This window comes from Trachinotus anak, unplaced genomic scaffold, assembly GCF_046630095.1.
Source record: "Trachinotus anak isolate AG129_WGS33_773 ecotype Australia unplaced genomic scaffold, CSIRO_AGI_Tana_v1 ptg000028l, whole genome shotgun sequence".
NCBI lineage: Eukaryota > Metazoa > Chordata > Actinopteri > Carangiformes > Carangidae > Trachinotus > Trachinotus anak.
The window spans coordinates 5,707,512-5,724,416 of record NW_027273879.1 but is presented as its reverse complement, the minus strand read 5'-3'; the positions used below and the strand labels follow the sequence as shown (position 1 = coordinate 5,724,416).

The window sequence follows — 16,905 nt, the reverse complement described above, 5'->3', positions numbered from 1 at the left end:
ATGTCATGTGGGTGTATGTACATGAAGAGCAAATTATGTGGAAAAACTGTTTTCCACTTGCTTGATCAATCATATTTAACTTGGATCAAGCTCCATGTGTTATTAATGCCACAGATAATCAACCTGTAATGTAGGCTACATAATGAATGAATGTGAGTCATTGGCTTTGAGTAATGAAGTGAGGATGTACTTCACACTCCAAGGAAGTAGCTGGGCCCCAAGTATAGCATTTGATTCATGTGTTTGGCCTACTCCAGGCCCATTGGGACCGACTACGGAGGACCATTAGTTTTGTTGTCATTGCTAACTGCATCACACAGGAGACTTTGCTTCATAGAGAGAATATTGCTTTTCCAATTTCACCCTCTTTTTGATATTTGGACTCACGGATACACAATGAGATCATTGATTTCCACTCAAACCTTAAAATAATCCGGAAAACCTCTCTAGTAAGGACAAATTGCAAACAGACTGCATCAACAGTGTTTCATTTTCCCTCCCAGCTCTTTCATGTCTGTCCATCAGCGGCTCATTCCACCCACTCAATCTCATCACTTGTCAAAACATTTTGCTGACCGCAGTGGTCCAGGTAATAACCTTTGTGGCGTGATGCAGTTATTATCAAGTGGACTTGAGAATTTCTGCCAGCCCCCCCCCCCCCCATACGTATTGAAAATCAATGTCTATAATAATGAAAACTTATTGCCACTCCCGGTGTACTCTGTATGGAGCAGAACAAATGAGCTGACCCAGTGTCAAACACATCAGCGATCCTTCATGACACGTGAACAGACTAGACCACTCACTCACCGTTCACTGAAGCTCTGCAAAATGAGACCAATAACACAAATACTGCAGATCTGATAGCACGACTTATTTTTCGCTGATTTTATTTTCTTTGCAAAATTTTCAGTTTTCAGAGGAAATAGAAACAAAAGAACAAAAGGAAGCTTGTTTTCAAGTTGGACAGGACAAAAAAAATAAAAAAAATAGGGGGAATATGAAACCTACACAAAAATATTCTTTATTTAACAAGTGTCATAGATTTCAGTTTCCTTGTCACGTAAAGTAATAAGTTTCACAGGCTCTTGAACAGAAAAATCTTTGTAGCAAATATCATGACATAAAACTGGAATAAAATCACTATCCAAGTGAAAATTAGAGATGGCAGGACTCCCTGACTGGCCTATAATAGGGTTTTTATGTGCAGCCGTATAAAAAAGAAACGTGGTGATCTGTGAAAAAGGGAAAAAGGGAAGAAAAATTACAAAGCGCCTCCAAGGGCCTGTCTCGTTATTATTAGTTTTAGATGAAAAACACAAACGCTACCCAGGAGGCAGCGCCATGCGGCAGGCAGGCGTTCTCTGACATTTGAAGGGGTGGCAGATAGGGAGTGGGAGGGCTGGAGAAAGTGTAGCAAAACTACACCATGAACGAAAGAAGTTGGGAAATCATGGCTGGGGCAACATTTTCTTCCCACACCACTGAGTCATGCAAGAGAATGACCCAATGACCAAAATGTCCCCTGGAGTCAGTGCTTACATTTTATAAATCATAAGGCAAGATGAGTTATGGGTACTCTATCAATATGGAGCTTTTTGTATATCTAAGAAATGTTTTTTTAAATAATACATAAATACAAACAAATCCTAGCTTTCACTCAACTGTACACACACACAGAAATCATCCCCTTGTGTATATGCACCATATGCAGTATATACAGTGCATTGGATTTCCTTGAGTTTACCAAAGTTCTCAGAAGGCCTTCAAAAGTTCAGAGTTGCAAAGTCTGCAGTCCTGAAAACTCTACGGCATTAACAGATGATGGATGCTCCCGATATCTCGCCTGAAGGTGTACTTTGCCAAAGTCTTTGGAGAAGGCAGTTGCATCAGTCTCAGCCCTACCTGGAACGGTGAAGACAGAAGTACAGGTGAGCAGCAACAGCCAGCAGGATGGAAGAAGGAAACAAACAAACAAAATAAAAAAAATCTGTAACTGCTCCGTAGTCAACTCTCATGGTTTCACAAACAAACCTTAGATATTTTACAGAAGAGAAAAGCATCTTAATTTCAGTCAGTAGTAACTTGGACCAAGGGTTAAGTGGGTGGAAGAGTGGGGGTCAACTTATTTCGCAGAGTTTGTCTTAGTTTTTATCATATGTAACATCTTTTTATGAAAAAATGCACATTTATCAAGCAAACAAGCATCATGGAATCATTGCTATTCACAAATGACACAAATCAACATGCACTTAGTTATTTGCCAAATATCCACAGGAAAACAGCACACAATCCACAGTCTCAGTCACTCAGATCCCAGACAGGTTGTTATGCTGAGCTCTGTGCAGCAGGATGCTACCACCTGCATGCTAAGTGGCCAGCGGACATTTTGAAAGCATATATTGTTTCATTAGAATATCAAATGAACATGAGAGGCAAAGATGTGCCGTGCCAACTCGCTCCTGGTTCACTATGCAAGAATGACAGCACAGTTCTCAGCAATCCTCCGCTCATTTACACGTCAGTCATGTCATTATGTGTTAAAACACAACTGAGTGTGCGGTACTAAGTGTCGACCGTCAGCTATTTTAGCCATGGCAAAATATAGCAGAGACAAGCCATTTTATTTTAGTTGCTTGCATATAAATAACACTCATCCAGGGCAGAAAAAAAAACAAAAAACTGGGAATACATTTTCACACTAGTGTTTGTCGTTGAAATTGACAATGAGGAATGGAAGAAGAAGCAAATTACAGGAAACACATTTTATATTTTGGGTAAATCTGACAATGCTTTTGAACCTTTATTTGTTCAGGGAAACCCAATCACCCCTCTGCAGGTACGCCCTGACACTCTTTACAGTTTCACACATTCACACCTGGAAACTGCCTGATACGGCTACAGCCTGACCCGCTCTCCACTGAGCAGCAGGTGGGATAAAGGGCGCTGCTCAAAGGCAACTGAGTGATGGTAATGAGAGAGGGGGCAAGTGCTGATTTATTTTTTTTTCCCCACTTTCTCCACCTATATTTGTCCTTCATCTGTCCTACCCTTTAGGCCACCACAGCCTAGAGCTAAAAAACATGACATTACAAGGAAAATAGGTTCATGTTCAAAGGTTAAGAATGTATTTCACCTTGTAAATTTGTTGTAAATTAAAAAAATAAAATAGAATAAAAGGAAAGAAAAGACAACAGAAAAAAATATAGGCCATGGCTTTGCTCCTTGACATTTAGAATATGTACCCTGGGCCCAAATCAACTCCTGAGAAGAAGTTAAGTGACTGAGCCCCTATAGGCAAAGCTGATGCATAGATTGCAGGTACAAGAAATGTTGTGGCAGCTACCAACGTAAACAGTTTTAATGCCTGTGTACTACAAATAAGCAGCAGGGTTTGTGCTTCAACATGTCGCGAGGCCATGCAGAGCAGTAAGTTCAGTTGCAGATGAATCAAAGAAGACATGAGAGTTACAGAAAACACACGTTATGTCACCGAAGCAGTGGTTCCATGTGGAGCCCTGGAGTCTCATGTATGTCCATATGCTATCAATGTACAGTACAAACATCACATGTACATAGATTATTAGCAGAGGAAATCTGGACAAAAAACATATCAAACACTGTTACTATTTCCAATTTACATTTAGCAAAAGTCAAACAGGTGTGTGTGTGTGTGTGTGTGTGTGTGTGTGTGTGTGTGTGTGTGTGCACGGCTTTCAAATATGTCAATTTAATGTAAGGAAATGCTGTGTTGGAAGTTATGTCGTTTTTCAATTTGTCAGAGTCTAATTGGAAAAATGAATTGTGTTTTTCTCGCAGAGATGTTTTCCTATTATTTTCAGAGAGGTTATTTGTTATTGACACAAGAGTTTTGTATTAATTCAGACTTGAATGAAGTGTGCATTTTAGGGCATTTTCTGACCCCCTATTCCTACAGTATGATTGCATTTGGTTCTTAGGAAATTCAAAATCTGTGTCAGCCGTCTCTCCTTTTTGACTTATATCTGCTTTTCACAAAATGTAAAGACTCAATTAGTGAAAAGGGGCCAGATACAGCAGGGGTTCACACTCATATTTGAACTTTCTTTGGGCTGCCTGTAACTCTGGCTGAAGTTAGAATTAGTGATGTCTGTGTGTCTGATCATAAATCCATGGTTTTTCAAGGCCCTACTTCATCCCCCTACAAGTAAGCTCAGTCTACCTCAGAGATCCTGCACTTTCAACTCAGACTCTTCCTGTGGATTTTTATTTTTCAGTTTCCTTGAGTATGCCACTGACAACATGACTCACATTTTGAAGTAATTGCCTTGTTTATTTTTTATTTATTTATTTGCATCTTCTGAAGCTAAAATCTATGAAACTCATGTTGGTCCACATTTGGAGTATCAAAAAGCAGTCCAGAAAAGGTAAAAAGTTCAGCGTTAATCTACCCTGTGGCCTGTAACTACTCTGTTTCCCCCTATATTTCCCCTTAAAGGAGCTATTTGTAAGTTTTGCTATTGCTACACAACCAACATTAGCATTAACAGCTGCTGTTTACCTACCAGATCAGAAGAAATGAAGTGTTTCCCCCAGAAGTGGACAGCAATGTTAACTCTTGGTCCTATCACATATTTTCTTCTACTGAGCTTAGCATGCTAACTAGCTAGACCTGGCTCGTCTACGACAGAGACTCACTGTAGCCTCCAATCTGCCCTGAAGATGTAGCGTTGCTCAGAGGGTGTGTTATATAACCTCTTGTAAATGCAATGATGGCCAAGGCTCTTGTCAAGCTACGATCACCACCACCTGCCTCCAAAGAGAAACCACCTTGAGCAGCAGAGAAAACTGACAAACAGCCCCTTTAATGTCACCATCTGACGTCGCTTTCTCAGCTTTAAGTTGAACAATTTCCTTTTTAAAGCTGCTCTAGACAATATTTTTTTCATGTAACAATGGAACAGATGACTGTGTATTATGGAGTATTAGAAGTATTACAGGTCACCTGAAGTGATGAACCCACCTATAATTAAAACCTGTTGCAAATTTAGCAATTCCCTTGCATCTACAGAATGTTTTCATGTCTTTCAGCTCATTATTCTGTTTTGATGGCCCACAACTTTATTTTTTTGACTACAATCCTCATCAATCTCATCAACCTGTTTTCCAGTTGCACCAGGCATACTGTACGCTGCTTGCACCCAACAGCAGACAGAACTATCAACTAGCTGGTGAACATAGTGAAGCCTTTAGCAGATTTATAGTCAAATATTTAAAAGGAGAATGAATATTGAAATAACACCTCCCAAGTGAACAGACAAAGGATTCCATATGAATGTTTATGTTGTCTGTAACTTGTAGGCATCTGTTTGCTAACACATTTGCCCTTGCAACTTTATGAGGTGACAGTATGTCAGTGTTGGGTTTGCAGCTTGTTCCAGTGACCCAAAGTGGTGAAAAAAAATCAATTAAGCAGCTTTAACGAACTCCTTTCTGTCAGTTAATTGCAACTTCATCTTCCCTTCTTCAGAATCCTTGACCTCTCAATCCACAGGGAGCTTCTCCTCTTACCTCAAATGTGCTTTGGTCCACTGTATATTCAAAAAGACAGGCCATGACTCCAACATTGAAAATATACCAATAAATTGTGAAAGCCTCTCTAGTAAACTTATCTTTAAGAAGTTTGTGAATTCAGAGCCCTCCCAGTGACTGCCCTTGCCAAGGTTACTAACGCCTTACATTTTGAAAGTGGAACCATGTTTGTTCATTTCTTGCAGTTTCAGATCTAGGCTCAGTATTTAATACAGAGGGCCATACTGTTTTGTTGGATAAAGTAGTGTGGGAGAAGCTGGTGTCCCTGGCGCTACTGTGGCAATTTTACCTTTCAAACTGAACTCTATCTGTTACTGTGGGAATGGCTTCTTTTAAACTATTTATTGTGGGTGTAGTGGCATTTATCGCTGTCTGCCTCAGTGTCTTTTTTGGATACTACTATAATGATGGATGCCAAAGTCAGAAATCCTCAAATCCTACATAGCAGCTTCCAACAAAATTCCAACTCCTAAGGGAAACATTTGTATATCAATACTAAATAAGAACTAACATGTGTTCAACCAAGAACATCACACCACTCCCTGCACTGGCACTGAAAGTTGTTATTACTGGGCCAAAGTAATGTACTGCAGAATTGTCCATTATGAGTATTATTCCTGGGGATGCTGGGCTGGTCCTTCTGTAGCTGTTGACTTTCTCAGATGTAGCAGTGGCTTTGTGTGTCTGTGAGTGAGGAGGAAAGCTGGCAGCCAACTGCCGACTGCCAAAGTCCCAACTCTGTTGCTACGCTGTAGGGAATTGAGTTGTGCCAAACTGGGCAATGCTAAAAATTAACACTGTCTCTCATTTAATGGGGTAGCATCACAAAAGACATTCAGAAATGATGCTCGTCTGCATTTTGTGCCATGGCAGTTTGATTGGCTGGAGCAGCCCAAAAGACAGGGCGGGAAATCAGATGGGGAGAGAAGAGGAAGACTTAAAGAAATGGAGAAATGAGAGATAATAACCATGAGGGTCTTCAGGGGCCCATTGGACCATATGCGTTGTGACTGAGCTGTGGTGCTCAATGCACCATGAAATGATCAATAGCTATAGTACATGTCCCCGAGTTACCTGTTGAATGAGTTCATTCTTGTACAAATCCAGGCAATATACCAGATGTTCATATTTCTGCAGTTCAATATCTAAAGCTGTGTAGGTCCTTAAATAAGAAGCAGAAAGACGACACTACTGAATTTCATGTTCAGGCACGGTTGTAATATCCTGTCCTCACAGTAAGTACTTTGCCTGACACATAAATGAGTAGACATAGGTTAATGCTGGTGTATTCTGTAGCATATCCACATACCTCTAGGTTCTTAGTAAGATTTCCTGCCATTCCTACCACATACATAAAGGAACACATGGAAGGCTCCTTCATTCAGTGACTGTGATGGGATGACATTGCTTCATGAGAATGAATCACCAGCATCAAAGCATCATCCCAGGCTAATGCTTCTTCATTTACATGGCTGTCTACCATGACCGTGGCACACAGACAAACGCACAAACAAAGCGAGTGAGGCGGGGAGACATACATTACCTTTTGAACATTTGCAATTCTGAAAGCAGACATGTAATGCTGCGACAAAAAAAAAATGTCACCCAGCAGCCAAAGACATAAATGCTGAGGGAGAAGAGACAGAGCATAGTGAGAGAAAAATAACTGTGACAGGAGTCACAGCAGCGTGTACTGTTGAATCATAAACATACATTTGACCACTTTCACTCATGTTCACATTTAAAATAGCCTCCAGGACATAAACAATGGCACAAATTCAGTTTGCACTACGGGTATGCTGGGTCAAGTGCTGGAAGATATGGTCCAGCTTCTGTGTGGAGCCATTAGGCTCAAATCTTCACAGGCTCCTGACATTAATACAAATGCATACACTTGCAGAGTATTTGCTATGTGCGCCCATTCCCTGGTTGCAACTTGGATATCTGGATAATAGCATTTCTTTTAATGAATTAAAAGGTGCAAAAGATTAATTTTGAAACCACAGACCCAAACTATTAAACACTGCTTCACCAATTCCTTGTTTCCTGTCTGATGCCACCCATGACATTTGGATTAAAGGTTTACTCCAGCCATTTACTATTGAACTTCCATAAAGTTGGAGGATTTGCAAGAGACAGATAAAAAGAGCAGCCAAAATCTGTTCAAAAGAGGCTGCCATATCCTAACTTTTAGTTTAAGTGGCGAAAATATATACTTTTAAAACCACACTTCAGTGACCAATGATCAAATGACAAAGCAAAAACAATCTGACAATGTGAACTAAAGGATAATTATAACCCGAATCTGCAGCTTCCCTCTGCTTTATGGAGCTTTACAGTGAACTTGATTCGGTGTAATTACTTGAAACAGAGACAAACTTTGTGGAGCCACACATTGTTCCACCATCCCCATGGCTCTTGTCTGCCATCAGTGCTGATATTTAGATAGATACCACAGAACAATTTAGCTGTGTAGACTGGTCAGATGAGACTTTTGAAAAATCTTTTCCGGCGTGGGTGAGCAAAAGGCTATTGATTTCTCCTCTGCAGGTAGATTAAGAAACATGTATGCCTCTCTCAAGAGTGGTCTTGGGATGACTTCAGTGTAAATATGAAATACTTGTTTGTGTGTGTGTGTGTGTTGAGAAAGAGAAAGAGGGACTGCCGGCTGGAAGTCTGGCAGTGACATTTGGCTGTTTTCTGTCTGACATTTCTATAGTCAAACAAACAAGGTCCAGCGTGTCAAGAGCAACAGAGCAGCATGATTATCTTGATTCCTCTTTAACTTTTCAAATTCCAGCATTTCTTTCCTTGCTGTCTTTCATGTCATCCTGTATATTTTTCCACTTCACTGCATTCACTTTTCTTTCCATTCAAATTTCCCGTACACTTGTGTGGATTATCATTATGTTCTTGATTTTTGAATGCAGTCCAAGGTTGGCATATTATGTAAGTCCACGAGAATTTAAATAGTTCAACAAAATCTCTGAAAATTGCCTGATGGGTTCCGAATGATGTCTAAAAAAAAATGGCTGTATACACAGGATAGAGAGGAGATTGGAATCTATACTGGTTTTGTGTCTTTGGAAACAAAAATATATTTCTGTTACAGAACATCTCTCCTTTCTTTTATGTCATATAGTCTTCATAGTGAGCCGGTGGCAGTGCAGATAAGTTCTAGTTGTCGGCCTGTATTTGCCTGCTTCTTTAATGCTGTCTTATTACCAGCTTCCCATCCCAGAGGAAAGACCCTTTTCTACCTGTGATCTCCCAGCGCTGACACTATCTGCACAGTGTCTCTGCTGATGCCATGCAAAATGACAGCCCAAAGTCCTCTGTTCCACTGCCAGATAACAGTGCAGGGGGCCTATAAAGCAGAAAATACCAAATCAAATTCTGCTAATACTCTTAGCGGTGACAGCCTCGTCTTAGTTCACTTGAAATCTGCTGCAGCAGAAATACCAAGGGCTGTCCTACTCTAGTGGCTCTGCAAGTTTGCTAGAAAAACTTGTTTACAGAGTTTGCATTGAGATGAACAAAGAAGCTGCCAAAGAGAGCATCAGAGCTGAAACAAGATGCAAGAGGGTTGGATAAGAGTTGACAGTAATATCAGAGGAGAGGAGCTTCTGAATGATTTTTCTTTTTTTTTTTTTTTTTTTCTTTTTCTAACTGAAGTAGTTTTGCTGTGAATCTGCATCTATGGGTGAGTACCTCAGATGCCCAGAAGGAGCCTGGTTTCCTACTGCAGTGCCCTCAGGTGGGAAGGAGTCTATTAGTCAGTAGCTCAGGCATCTGATTAGGATGTCTACTGAATGTCTCCCCATGGAGGTATTCTGGGAATGTTCAACCAGGTGAAGACTCCTTGGGGCAGACCCAAACATGCTGGAGCAATTACAAATCCTTTTTGGACTTGGAACGTCTCAGCATCTCCCAGGAAAAGGTGGAGAATGTAGATGGAAAGAAGGATGGCATTCATTGCTGCCATTGTGATCCAGAAAGAGTAAGCAGTGGAAACTGATGGATGAGCATAGGGGCACTATGGGCTTCAGCAATCTTCTCCAGTTTTCCCCCACGTACTGTATCTGTGAGCTGATAATGTCCCATCTGCATGCTAAGCCAATCAGGATAATCTTGTGCTCTTCCTGCCCAAGCTTAGTCAGCAAGTTTGACCCACACTGGCAGTGTTTCTTTTCACTCATTAACAACAACACCAGCCGTCTGGCAGTGGCAAGATGCCAGCAGCGGTGGGATGACTTCCAGCAGTCTCATGTGGTGTACTGTGCTCTGATGACAGCGAGGTCATGTGGTGGCAGCTCCACCAAGCACTGCCCCTCTGCCCTTGTGACGCTCCGACCTCTCCTACTATGTTGTCTGGGGAACAACAAAGATGACGCTATGCCTCGTCTTTGTTCTCCTACCTGATGTCGCAATTCTTCTTGGTCATCAACACTGGTAGGTGGTTGGATATCACCTTCTCTTGGTACTTGTTCCACTTAAGGGCTTTTCTGAAAAGAAGGATGAAACACTGTCAAATACAATGATTGGTACAAGCTTTGCCACAAGCTTTGCCACCTTCAAATGAACACCCCCATCTCTGGCTTTCTCATCATTGGAGTAGAAGTGAAGACAGTGTGCAAATACATGCTAAGCCCTCAGTCTAAACATAGGATTGCCCGCTGTCTTTGCAATGGCAAAGCTTACATTTTGGCAGGCGAGGACCATCCCCGTTGGCATCAACAGGCTAGATCAGTGGAATGTGAGCAGGACATATGTGCAGCATTGACTAGACCTGCCTTTCCTGGCTTACCACCCTCCCACATTTTACTTTTCAGGAAGGAAGGGTGGGGAGTGGAAATTTATTCCTGACAGTCTGGTGTTATGCTCAGGTCTCTTTCCAGGTTCATGTTTAGGGCTCAGAAGAGACCAGTGGGCGTGAGATTTATTGTGCAGGAGGCATATATAACTGATGCTTTAAGATCTGCATATGTTAGCCGGGATGTCTCTCACCTTCTGCTTAGTAGGTGGTTTGGTTAAATGTGCCGACGCTGCCCCAGGTGACCTGTTGTATGGTGCTTACAGTCAGTGTTAACACAGCACTGGCTGCTCGTGCACTGAAATTAAATTGACTGGATAGGTAGAGAGTAACAGCTTGCTTGGATATTATCTTGAAGGATAGGTTCAGATTTTTTCAGGTCCATCTAAATACGATATTCACATGTTGAGATATGGCATGTGAATATCGTATTATACATAAGAAGGGCTATTATTTCCATCAGTGTAATAGTGTTCCACTATGTTCTACTATGTTCATGTTCCCCTCCGGATGAATAGTAATAACTAGTGATTTTAATTGGTTCAATACTTATAGCATAAGCTGTCTCGTTCAGTCTTTTAGTGCTAATTGGAAGATGTTAGCATGCTAACACACAAAACTTATATATAGTGAACCTAGTAAACATTCTGCCTGCTATGCATCATTATGTTGTGAGTTGTCAGTGTGTATAAATCAGCATGCTGACATTGCTTTCTAGCTTAAAGCACCACTCTGCCTAGCCACAGCCTCACAGAGATGCTAGCACGGTTGTAGACTTTTAAATATAGTATCAAATTATCATTTACCAACCACAAAAAGGTAAACAATTGTTTTATGTATAAATATATAAACTTCATTGAGTTCATCCACATTATTTAGTCAGTTAAGTCGCTGCGTATTACATTATTTTTTCAAAGTTTTCTCTTCCTGCTTATGTGAGGATATAACACTGTCGCTGTTTTTTCATGGACTTCTCTTTTAATCACAATTTCATTGGTGACAAACCATTGAATATGTAGTCAGCTGCACTGAAAAGAATGACTCACTGACAATAGGCTGTAGATTACAGTGAGTCCCTCAACTGAGTGTGTGCGATGAGGATGTCATAAAACACAAAGGGGTGAAATGGAAAAAAAACACGTCAAAAACCAACTACATGAACAAACAAACAAACAAATGCACACACCGACACAAACAACACTGCAAATGCTGTCATCTTCATACAAAGACATGTTCTGCAGGCTGTTTGGTATTTCTGCTGCAAACCTGTCAAGACATTAATGAGTAAAATGTTAGCTCATGTGGGGTGGATGGATTTTCACACTAGGCATATTCTGCTAGAGAGGTTTCACACAGAGCCATTGTTTTATGATTCACACATATCAAAGGAATACAGACACACATACACACACAGAAGTAAACACAGATTTAGGGAGCACTTCACATGGTTGGAAGTCGCATACTGCAGGCATGGGACTCTGCTGCTCTGTATTCAGTGGGGCTGCCTATGGTTTGGATATAACTCATTTCTGAAAGCAAAACCCTGACGCCCCACTGCGTCTACTATTGGCTTACTTTTGTTTTTGTTTTTCTGCTGCTCTAATATTGCCTTCCCCAGCTTGCTCACTTGAGAACAATCTGCCTGAATTTACTGCAGCTGTAATGCCATTTTCCCCAGGAAAGGTGACCTCCACCCCAGGTGTGGTGAATCTGTCATACCACCCCTGCCACCTCCATTCCTGCTGCTAATGACAAGAATACTTTGTTGTGTGTCTTCACGCTTGTCGAAGGCTTTCTGCAACTTGAGACGTATTTTGAGCTGAAGTGTTTTAATGAGAGATATAAATAGCAGATTATTTGCTGTGGGTTACTGTAAGTGTGTGTGCACATATGTGACATCATACATTGTACTTCCTTTCTACCAATTAGCCTGTTGATGGATTTCTGCAACTAAGAGGGTGATAATGTGGCAATAGAGGTGAAAAGCTTCCTGCATACAGAATGTTCTTCAGGTTAATGGAAAAATTGTTGATGGCACAAAGGAAAGAATTGGTATTATTATCTTGCCATTTGCTCATAGTACCAAAAACAAGCGTCCGATATCGTATGTTCTCCCCCATACACACATATGGAATATATGTCCCTATATCAAGAGTGATGTTGCCATATATGTCACCTATAAAAAGATATATTATCACACATATAGGCTACATCTTCTGGATATATGAAGATATATGTTTATTTATATATATATATATATATATATATATATACACATTAAATACCCATAGTAAAATTTGCACATGTACATATATTTAAGAGATCTATATACGATCAACTTTGACACTGTCTAACATGTTATGACTGTATATGTCAAGAATCTATATATGCAAGTTGACTAAAACAACGTACACTTAAAATTCAAAAAAGCCTTATACATATTTTTCGTATTAATTTCTCTTTAGGATGGATATATGTTTATGTAACATATGTCTACAATATAAGCATTAATACATTAAAATACATATTTGTATGAACTAAACACATATTTCACTATATGAAAATTGTTTCAATTTCTACTGGATTTTATAAAAAACTTTTAGTTTTTATTTTATAGGTACATATATTGAATTTCCATATATAAAACATGTGTTTGTATGTTACATTGGTGTATGATGGGCCAATACTCATTTCATGGTTTTCTATGGGAAATATTAGATTCCATGTGAAACGTCCACAAAGCACATATGACCTTAATAAATTAATCATGTGAAATGCTGTTTTACATTAATGAGCCACATGTTCACTGTGTATGTATGCATGGATGTAAAATTGATGTTTTCTCATGTGAATATTGAACACAGGAACAATGCAGTAGATAGTAGAAAAGGTAATGAAACTGTGCTTTTATACAACTAGAGGTTAGTGAATATCAAAATGAGAGCTGTGACAAAGCTGGGTGATAAAAGCTGAAACACATTTGGAAAGCCATCATTTTGACATCTTTACATCAGCTGAGAAAAAGTATAGATTTCTTTGATAAAAGTATACAGTGAAGACCTACTTTTTGTGGTAGTCACAGAAACAATGGCATCCTGCTCTGTGTGCCAACTTCCACAGCAAGAAACAGAGATTATTAATGTAATCTTGAATGAGAGGGAATGTGATTCTCAGGATGTGCGACTCGTCTGACCTCTTTCCTCTGTTTTCCACTGTGAGTTCAGCATATGAGAATCTCCACATTTGGATCATCAAAAAAACATACGCCAGTTGTGTAAAACTGGGGTGAGGAATACCCATGGTGGGAACACCATCTGTGGTAAGATGACATCTGGTTTAATGTATTTAGAAAAAAAACATTGGACTCCCCTATCTTTTAGTTTGATTTGTTATGCACACTACTTTTAGATATAATTTACATCTCAAGGCACTAGGTCAGCATTAACAAAGTGAATTCAGGATGAGAATACTGAACAGTAACTCCAACACCGCTGCGGACAACCAGTAATGTGCTGACTAAGGTACAGAACACCAATGGAAATACTCATAACTTGGGGCCTAGAGATCTATAATGACCCTTGGTTACCATACATCTGATGTGAAAAGGGCTGCAGGGCCGTGCAATGTAAAACGGTCCACTCCATTAATATCACAGGAGCCGTAAAGCTGTCGCTGCCACTCCATGCTCTTCCCACATAAAGCTGATTTGTGATGGCTGCAATCCGCCAGCCCTCAGTCTCCCTAATGATGGTGAGATCCATCACACTCATTTAATCAGAGCTGAAAGGAAAGCAAAGAAGATGGATGAGGCCATTGTGAGCCTCAATAGGTACTTTACAAAGTCGCTCTCACCCCCTGTCCCACACTGCCCAAAATCTAGATGATAATATAATTGATAATTTACTTCAGTTGAAGTTGTTTCTTTTTTTTTTTTTTTAATCACCCGCTTGAATTGATGGTTTCATTTGATACAATGTCCATTCTTCCACAAGCAATTAAAGCCATGGAAAAGACAATAGACAAAAACAGAGAGACAGAGCATGTTACTGATGAACATCCAAACTTGACAAAATAAGCTGTTCATCACTGTCTTCCAAAATGAACCAAATGATCATTAGAAAAACCATTCATATGAGCGTTTCCTGATCTGGCTCCCCCATCCCACGCAAACCTATAATGGTTACAGAAATTATTCATTAGTGGTTCATGATTTGCCACCACTATAATTAGGGTGTGGTTAGGTTTAAGAACCAAAATATTCTTTATTATAGTTATGGAAAGAGTGCAAAGTCACAGTTAGGATATTTGGGGAAAAATGACACCTATTTCCTCCCTGAGAGGTTTTTCAACACTACAATATGAAGCTACTTCACTCTGTATCTCTTAGAGAGGAGACAGTTTCTCATGTGGCGATAAGAGATTCTGTGGATGATTACAACTTTTGAATGAAAGCCCAATTTGAAGAGGAGGGTTTTGATGTACAGACAAAAACACCAACAAATACAGACAAACAGAGAGATGGAGAGAAGAGGAAGAAATCAAAGGAAAAAAATCACCATCACTACCAATCAATCACTGATAGCTGATGCATAATGCATGCGTAGTGAGTCCTGGCTTCTTTCTGTCTCTGTAATCAACATCTGTGTCTTTCCCTACATCAAATAGAATACACATATACAATATGCACCGAGAGTGCAGGTCAGCTGAGTGCCACTGTGGACAGGCTGAGGTGGTGGACTTGTGCCCCCATGAGGACCTGGGGGTTCACTGTGCAGTCAGCTGTGCAAGAATGAGGAAGTCAGTGCAGAGAGCGGGAGTGATGTAAAGAAGTATGGAAATGAGGTTGTAATTCTCCATCTGTACGAAAGTCTGTTCATGACTGGACATGAATAATCTGTCATGCGACATGTCCTTGCACTCAGACACTCTGTGGTGAAGACAGAAATGGAAGGAGGAATGGAAATAAACCAGCTAAAAACAACCAGTCAAAGACGAGAGGATAAAACAAAATCTAAAATTTAAAAGGGAACACGGCACAAGGTCATTTGCTTCTTTCAGTACATTTTTTTTAATGAATAATAAATTAAAAATTGTCCTGTTTCTTTCCTCTCTTTAATGCTGAAGTAGGTGTTTACCTGTTCATGAGTCCATCAGTGATGACGGCTGTGCTGTGTGAGGACATTATGTCTGCAATTCAGCAGAAAGTTGACAATGTTATTCTTTTGCCTAAAGCTACTGAACCATATCTGTCTGTGTGTGGCAATCCACTAAACCATCTGCAGTGAGTGAGTGTGAGTGTGAGTGTGAGTGTGAGTGTGAGTGTGTGTGTGTGTGTGTTCTCAGGGTTGGGTGGTGGGTTGATTTATTTGGAAAACAAATGGGTGGACAGAGGTGGGGCTGGACAGTGGGAGATGGCAGAGGGGGTATATGGGTGTTGAAAGTGTGCAACCAGCCAAACAAATAGCTGACTCTGTATTCCTACAGGCAAAATGAGGTTACTTCTCTGCTGAAGCTGCCCAATAAACTCTGCAATGAGGTTAGGGTCATAGCGAGACAGGACTCACAGCTTATCACTTTATTTATGTGTACCTGTGAGTGTGTGTGTGTGTGTGTGTGTGTGTGTGTGCGTGCGTGCGCAAGCTTGCATTAGTGAAATATGTAAGCCTGAAATGATGTGAGGATAAGAAGGGAGAAAAACAAAGAGGAAGGGAAGGTAGGGATCTCACACAGAGTGAGATCCCTACCTTCACTGTTTGATAGAGCCTGGCCCAGTGGGACAGTCCATGCCACCATATTAGATTTTCTGCCTTATTGCCTCAGCCAAACTTTCTCGCCTCAGGTCACTCTCCTGTATAAGGGGACGCACATTTTCTCCAATCTCCTCGAAAACTCCCCGATATGTTGATCCAAGGCCAGGGTTTTAATATCAGCCGGCTAACCTCTTAAGAACCACCCCGAGTTAATGCAATTCAAACAACGTTAACAGTGAACTTGTCAATATTGAAAATATTAACTTCAGTAATACACGTGGGTATATTCTATTTCAAGAGGCAGGGGTCCTGAGAGACCAGGAGGATTCATCTTAATAGGGAGCCGCATCAGCAGCCGCATCAGCACTCATTTAGTTAATAAATGATGAGGGGTGTGTTGCTAGAGAAGCTTCCCTCACCCTTTTTTACTCAGTCATAGAGTGGATGAAGGCTATGTAAATGATGAGGGAGGGAAGCTGTAATCTGCAAGCTGAGACTGATGGGATCTCAGTGGTTCAAAAAAAAAAAAAAAAAGAGGCAGTGAGAGAGAGAGAGAGAGAGAGAGAGAGAGAGGGAGAGCAACATTTTCTTTCAGAAATCAAATGTATCTCTACCTCTCTTTTTCTACCGCTCTAGATGCCTAACCTTGAATGATTAATGAAATGTAATTCATCCGCAGACACACACCCGCCCACAAATATAAGCATGACAAACAAACACTGCAACACCAACAGTGATACCCCTCACGCCTTCACTATAGATTAGTGTCGT

General features: G+C 40.5%; 1 protein-coding gene across 2 annotated transcripts in view; it reads right to left on the bottom strand.

Moving 5' to 3' along the window:
* LOC139611886 (protein CutA homolog) overlaps positions 1 to 16,905 on the bottom strand; it is a 49,874-nt gene that overhangs the window by 15,927 nt on the left and 17,042 nt on the right. For both annotated transcript variants that reach the window (XM_071466892.1, XM_071466894.1), the window contains exon 2: positions 9,990 to 10,076. The gene's annotated coding sequence lies outside the window, so the exon portion shown is untranslated. The remainder of the gene's footprint in view (positions 1 to 9,989; positions 10,077 to 16,905) is intronic.